This window comes from Staurois parvus, unplaced genomic scaffold (assembly GCF_062004578.1).
Source record: "Staurois parvus isolate SC_StPar_1 unplaced genomic scaffold, SC_StPar_1.0 ptg000358l, whole genome shotgun sequence".
Lineage (NCBI taxonomy): Eukaryota > Metazoa > Chordata > Amphibia > Anura > Ranidae > Staurois > Staurois parvus.
In genome coordinates, this window is record NW_028318154.1 from 973,413 (window position 1) to 981,418 (window position 8,006).

General features: G+C 34.1%; 1 long non-coding RNA gene across 1 annotated transcript; it reads right to left on the minus strand.

Moving 5' to 3' along the window:
* Positions 1-728: 728 nt before the first annotated feature.
* LOC149456548 (uncharacterized) lies at positions 729-7,373 on the minus strand. The gene is made up of 2 exons (XR_016313860.1): positions 6,208-7,373; positions 729-2,414 (listed from the first exon to the last, which is right to left on the minus strand). It is a non-coding gene; the product is annotated as an uncharacterized LOC149456548 (long non-coding RNA).
* Positions 7,374-8,006: the final 633 nt, after the last annotated feature.

An 8,006-nucleotide genomic window follows, 5' to 3' on the forward strand; every position in this document is an offset into this window, starting at 1 on the left:
TAAAAAGACCTATACAGCTGACTTCTGGTAAGTGAATGGGGGATAACAAAGTAAAAAAGAGTCCACAACTTCTGTAAAAGTGTTAATCAAATTTGAAATCCAAATTCCAAATGATCATTTCTCCAAGTAAAAAATGATCCAAAATGCCCATGTAGAAATATGCTTACCAAAATACCATGACCCCCAGTTACATCTCCAACTTGCATTGGCAGCAACCATGTATGGATAAAGGAAAATATACCAACAATAGAGTGGATCCAGAAAACCCTTCTTTTTATTAGAAACAAGTAAAATCACTCACATTTGGAATGCATTCCCAAGTGCATAATGAAAGTACAAGCTTACTGTGGCTGAGATCAAGTAAGCATGCATGATGATGTCATCATGCCTTGGCCCCTCCCCTTATGTTTTCACCACAAAGGGGATTCCCCTAAGGATGTCAACTTCTGATGAAACATGTAGTATGGAGCCAGAATGTAGTCATCATGCATTGGGCTTACACACCACTCTCTTTAGCCATGCAAACTGTGATTCACTGCAAAGTATCACTGGAAATATACAGCACTGAATATAGTGCTGTTTTTAGCACTGTGTAGCAGAAGTAGCATAGTACACTGCAATGTCCCTCTCCCTGAATTTTTTTTTGCTGTCCTTCTGTTGGATTTTTAGACACATATAATACTTCTTCTAGTGTCTTGAGGCGATTATGAATGAAAGAGCCATTGAAATAAAAAATGAAGTGTGATTTTATTCTATCACACAATGGTGTCAAATAACAATGTAAAGCGTATTATGAACAGTTCCATGTAGATAAAACTATTGTAAAAATGACAACTACTAGGTTTAAAACAAAGTCACCATTATCTGTCATGGCTGTCCTGGCCATGTGCGATGCTCCATGTCCTTGTCCTTAATGCTGTCCTTCTAGACTTTGTAAAGAAGCCGGAAGTAGATGGAGATGATGATCTGGTCTTGCAGCACCTGTTCCAGCATCTCAGACGTGTGTATGCTAGAGTGTCATGTTAGTGTGTGAGTGAGTGTGTGTTTCCCTGTCTCTGTGTCTCATGCACTTTTAAGAGGCAAATGTACGTCATACTTCGTGATCTTAATACCTTCTATGGAAAGTATTACTGCTTAGCAAAGCCAATTCATAAAAGGGAAAGATGCTATACATATGATGTTTGATGGACAGGAACATATGTATGCTGATGTACCAATGATGTAACCCTCAGCTATATATAAAGAATAATTATAGCTTAAGAACATATCAATGTATAATCACTAAACTATATATGTATCAATGTTAGAAACGTATACTAAATACACACAGATTATTATTAAAATACGTACTGTAATAGTAAATCACTTCTAATAACCTTGACATAACTACCAAATACTTTTAACCAACTATCTCTAAATATAGTCTACTCAACTTTCAACTGGTATATACTATTTCAGCTTAACTTGTATATCTTTTGGTCTCAGCTATAATTGAAGAATAGTAAATACTACCATTTGTCACAGACCACTTACATATATTAATATTAATTATGACTAATCATAAAAACCAAATATTTTGCAAGCTTGCCATCAATATAAATGCCGAATCATAATTTAGATTTAACATTTCCCCCTTATTATGATTAGTCTAAAATTAATGCCAAATCAATGCACACTTCATTCATGTCCCATACACACCGTCTTATACCAAATGATCGTATATATTCTTCATAACTGGACCAATCAAAATAACTTTCCTTCAAAACTCTATACCTAATCTTTAGTTTCTCTTCCTAAAAATTCTTAATCATAATGTTAATTGATATATGATAATAGTAATAATAATAATAATAAAAATAATTAAATGATGTAATAATAATTAATGTATTATATTTCCATATTTGTATAATATTTTAACGCTCCGGAAATATACTTTCCATTCTAAAATGTGTCATAAGTTTATATTGCTCCTATAAGAGTAATATATTTCTTGAATCTTTTAACAAAAGATATTCTAATAACTGGAATAACTCTATGAAGTTTTAACCAAAAAATATTCCATATATGAATATGTAAAAAATAAAAAATAATAATAATAATATTATCCCAATATGAATGTAAGTATCGGAATAAAAGGATCATTAAAATGTATATGTGACCTATAACAATATTATCAATAATAAATGATTTTATCATTAATAAATAGATTTCCTCTTGATGAATCTTTTCTTCATGCTATGTCTATATAATATCTTCTTTAAGTTCTGTAAAGTAGAAACATTTTTGTTGAACGCGATAAATCAGTCACAAGTGTGAAGTATTGAGTTCTTGTTCAATCTTCTTTAACGTCCAAATTCCTTAAAGTTGGCTTGTAGGAGATTGTTACGCTTCATATTTGATTTTAGATGTCATTTCTGTAAAGAAATGCAGTATCATTACTTTGGCACAAACATTGCATTAGTCTTGCACCTATTTCAACAAATATGAAAGATTATGGAAGATTATGGAACAATCAGTGTATGAGTTTGAAATACATATTGTGAAGTATCATTACTTCCTATTTCCTTTTACAGAAAACTTCTATATATCAATCAAAATACTGTCCTAATCCTGTCTAAGATTACCTAAACTAGAATACAAAAGTAGTGTGTTATATAGGTATGACAGGACGCAATATTTCATCATAGGTCATGACCGCAAAACCCTGTTTTATTAAACAAAGAAAGGTTTTGTATCACCCCAGAGATGACAAAGGTTTATGCCTTTGTTCTCATCCCTATAACTTTAGAAATATGCGTAACTGTTTTCTGTGCTGATGTCATTACTCTAGTGTTAGAGTGTTCTTCATTACTGCATGTGTTGCTGTGAATGTGAGGTAGAGACTTGTCTGATGCAGCTGTACCTATCACAATGTGTTTGGCTAACAGTGCTCTTATCCACTGAGGATACTTTTCACGGCATTCTCTGAATGTATCTTCCTCAAGAATTCTTCTTAGTGAACTGTCAGGAGACTGTAATATGATACTATGTGACTTTACTGTGCTTTGTGAAGCTTTGATTGCATAAAAGAAACTCAACAGTTGTTGTGCCTCTGATGTCAAAGTTCTTTCCAATAGTGATAAATTTCTGGAGAAGTAACTAATTAGTCTCTCATTACCTTCTTTTAATTGAGACAAAGTTACTGAAATTGCATTATCAGATACATGAGTTTTCACAACAAAAGGAGCATTGGAACAAACCTCAATAGTACTTAATGCTGGTGCATTCTGCAAATCCTTTTTCAACACTTTTAAAGCATTATTCTCATTTGGACCCCATTGGTCAACTAAGTTATTTTTACTCTTCAAAAGATGATGTAATGGCTTAACTTTCTCTGCGAAACCATGTATAAACTCTTTGCAATGATTTATGTTTTTCAAAAATTGTTGCAATGCTTTATGTGTTGTAGGAACTGGAATGGCAGTGATAGCTCTGACTGTTTCCTGCAATAATTGTCTCTTTCCTTGACTGATCTGCATGTGAAAGCATTTCACCTGACTTTTCATCAGCTGAACTCTTTCCGGGTTTAATTTAAGACCTGCATCCTGTAACAACATAAATAGCTCAGACAAAAGAGTAATATGTTCGTTAACATTCTGCGTACTTAGCATAATTGTATTTACATGCTGAAAAATGCATTCTGGCCTTGAAAATTGTGATAGAATTTTTTCTATGGACTCATGGACTATACCATCACTGATGTCTAAACCAGCTACTAATCGAGTGAATGCATAGGTCTCTTTCTGAAACTTAAAAGCTAGCTTGTATTGACAACTTTTAGCTATGGGGATCGAAAAATGACTGTTATCGATTTCCAAAACAGAAAACACTTTGGATTCGGCCTTTAAATGTAACTTGATATTAGAATGATCAGGAACAACTGCTTTGTTATTTGTAATATGTTTATTCAGTGTCCTGAAATCAACTGACAAAGAATATGAATTGTCAGCATTTTTGATAGGCCAAATACAGTTATTTACTACTGATTGTGTTTTCTTTACAATGCCAAGTTGTACAAACTCTTGAATAATGGCAGAAAGTGGTCCTATTGATTCTCGTGGTAATTCATATTGAGTAAATGGTATGGGATCTTTACCCTCAATATTCAATTCTGTATCTTTCAAAGTTCCTATGTCATTTTTAAATTTTGACCACAAACTTGGAAAACGTTGTACCAATTCTTGTAAAGCATAATTACCATCAATATCAGGCCATTTTTGTGCTGTAGACATTTTAGAGTTGAAACCAACATCACTGTATATAGAAGGATCCATTAACATTGATTTGGGCCTAGAAGGGTTCTTCCAAATAACTTTCGTCATAATATCAATAATCCACTTTTGCTTATTGATAAAATCAATGCCAAGAATATTCTCGGTGGCATTACTATACCAAATATCAATGTTAGTTTTCACTAGCCCAGGTATTTCAAATGTTACATTAGGCACCTGTCTAGCAGTGGAATGACCTGTATTATTAAAACCTTTTATTTTACACATGGGTGAATTTGGTTTCACAGGTACGTTTTCTCTGGTCAGATTAATCTCAGATCCGCTGTCAATTAGGAATCTGATCTTTTTACCATTTAGTAATCCGTCTATAAAAGGCCTTCCATTGTCATCCAATACAATTGGAGCGACAAATTCTAACGATATCGGGGATGAATGTGGACGTGATTCTATTTTTGGAACTGGTAATAAACCATTTCTGTCAGTGACAGCCCTTCTCACCCTGTTGTCAGAACAGTTGTTTCTAGTCAAAGTGTGGATTTGTTTAACTGATGAGGCATAAGGCAGTTCAGTTAAATTTTTATCATTACACAACACAGCAGGTTGTACAAAAGCTGCTTTTTCACTGTTTATTTCCAGTTTCTTTATTTGTGAGTTAAATATAAACTTCCAACAATGGCGCCTGATATGACCTTGTTTATGACAGTGAAAACATGTGGTATCCTCATTATGACTCGCTTGCTTGCATCTGTCGTTGTCATTCTTACTGGGACCTGTAGTTCCTGGCATAACTGTAATCTGACTGTTTTTGTCACTTTGAAGCGCAGCCACCTCATAAGTGATATTGCTATTTTTCAATTTTCTTCGAATTTTGTCAATGAAACTTACTATGTCATTTAAATTTTGTTTTTCCTCTGCTATGACAATGGTTACTGGGTCTAAATACGTGAATTTCTTTACAAAAGCTTTGATCATAGCTGAGTCTTTCTCATTTTCTACTCCAAATATAATTTTATATGCTTTGGAAAACTTGCTTTTAAATTCAAAAGGGTCTTCGTCAGCAGTAGTCTGCAGTAAGTCGAGCATTTCTACAGAAGGTACGTCTTCACCTGTTGAACATAACAGCAATTGTCGCAGTCTGTCTGTCGCGTCATTATGTTTTTTCTGATCTTTATCGTTAACAGAATTTTTAATTCGAGACATAAATTTAATTGGTAGCCACATCGGAAATAAATAATTTATGTCATGATCTGAAATCTGATGGCATTTGACATGCATTTCATATATTTCCATGTTGCTATAAATATCTTTATCTGGATCATAAGCAGGGATGTCTTTTAAAACTTTCATTAATTGATTATGTATTTGCAACTTAAGTTTTGCAGTTTTACATAACAATTCTTTATGTTTAATTTGTGTTTCGTCATCAGAGTCAATATCCGAACTTTCAGAGATAGCGGACAGGCGTGGCTCTGGTTTTGAATCACTCTGTTTGTCATCTGTGTTTATCATGGCAACCTGTTTACTGTCATTCTGCAGTCTTAACAAAAGATTTGTCTTTAAGGCAATTTGTTCCTCAAGATTCTCTACGTAATTACAGAAAATGTCACAATTTGGACAACTAGGAGCATCTTGAGACAAATTTTCGTGCTGTACAGTGCTACATTCTGTCTGTTTTAATGTACAAGCTTTTTTAACAGATAAATCAACATTCAAAATCATTTTGTTGAATATTCTTACTAAATTTAAGATGTTAGATATCTTCTTACGCTGTCTGTGCACAGTAAATTTAGATTTATCTATCTGAATATTGGCCTGTAAACATTCGTTATACATATAGTGCCATAGCTGACTGTCTTCAGGATATAAAGAAACATCTTTAAATTCTAACTTGCTTTCATTAACTAAGTCATCAATAAATTCCATAATTGTTACTCACCGTAATCAGAAGATTTTCTCGTTTGACCCGGCTCAATCACTGGAATTCTCGTCCAAGTCTGTATAATCGCCTGTTCTGCTAGGTACTTTTCACCGTGTTTTTCCCAAAACTTGACAATCACAGAATCGTGCGTTTTTCCCCCTTAACAAGGTATGGGAAAAACCGTAGAAAAAACGTTCGGCGGTGGCTGGCTCACCAAAATGTTGGATTTTTAGACACATATAATACTTCTTCTAGTGTCTTGAGGCGATTATGAATGAAAGAGCCATTGAAATAAAAAATGAAGTGTGATTTTATTCTATCACACAATGGTGTCAAATAACAATGTAAAGCGTATTATGAACAGTTCCATGTAGATAAAACTATTGTAAAAATGACAACTACTAGGTTTAAAACAAAGTCACCATTATCTGTCATGGCTGTCCTGGCCATGTGCGATGCTCCATGTCCTTGTCCTTAATGCTGTCCTTCTAGACTTTGTAAAGAAGCCGGAAGTAGATGGAGATGATGATCTGGTCTTGCAGCACCTGTTCCAGCATCTCAGACGTGTGTATGCTAGAGTGTCATGTTAGTGTGTGAGTGAGTGTGTGTTTCCCTGTCTCTGTGTCTCATGCACTTTTAAGAGGCAAATGTACGTCATACTTCGTGATCTTAATACCTTCTATGGAAAGTATTACTGCTTAGCAAAGCCAATTCATAAAAGGGAAAGATGCTATACATATGATGTTTGATGGACAGGAACATATGTATGCTGATGTACCAATGATGTAACCCTCAGCTATATATAAAGAATAATTATAGCTTAAGAACATATCAATGTATAATCACTAAACTATATATGTATCAATGTTAGAAACGTATACTAAATACACACAGATTATTATTAAAATACGTACTGTAATAGTAAATCACTTCTAATAACCTTGACATAACTACCAAATACTTTTAACCAACTATCTCTAAATATAGTCTACTCAACTTTCAACTGGTATATACTATTTCAGCTTAACTTGTATATCTTTTGGTCTCAGCTATAATTGAAGAATAGTAAATACTACCATTTGTCACAGACCACTTACATATATTAATATTAATTATGACTAATCATAAAAACCAAATATTTTGCAAGCTTGCCATCAATATAAATGCCGAATCATAATTTAGATTTAACACCTTCACACTAAACTCCCACACACTGACAAAGTGTGTGGTCTGCAATTGTGAGCTCAGGTGCAATACTTTGGCCAATGACTGCCTTTGCAATACATCATGTTTGGAAGAGCAATTTCTGCCAAATGTCCTTAAGTTTGAATTTAATGTAGCTGAATTTTGGTCTCAACTTAGTTACGGAAAGAACTCTCACCTCATCCCTACTCATTAACCACTTAGTAACTTCTAAATCCAAAGGCCACTACATAGTACTTTTAGTATCAGACCATTCTGCTGTGTAAGATACAGTTGGTCACCTGTACCTTAAAAAACTCCACTCCCTTGGCCTCTAAGATTCTGTTCTTTTCTGGTTCTCATCTTACCTATCTAAGTATGCCTTCATTGTCACCTACAGCTCCACCTTCTCCTCTTCCTTTTTCTGAAGGGATTTCCCATGGCCCTGTCCTTGGACCCTTTTTATTCTCTATCCACACCTCCTTCCTTGGTCAGTTAATAACACTGCATAGGTTTCATTACCAGCTCTATGTTGATGAAACACAAATCTATTCCTCTGCTCCTCAGCTTTCCTCTTTCATCTTCTTGTGCATCACTAATTTGTTAATTGACACATCAGTATAGATTATTATCTC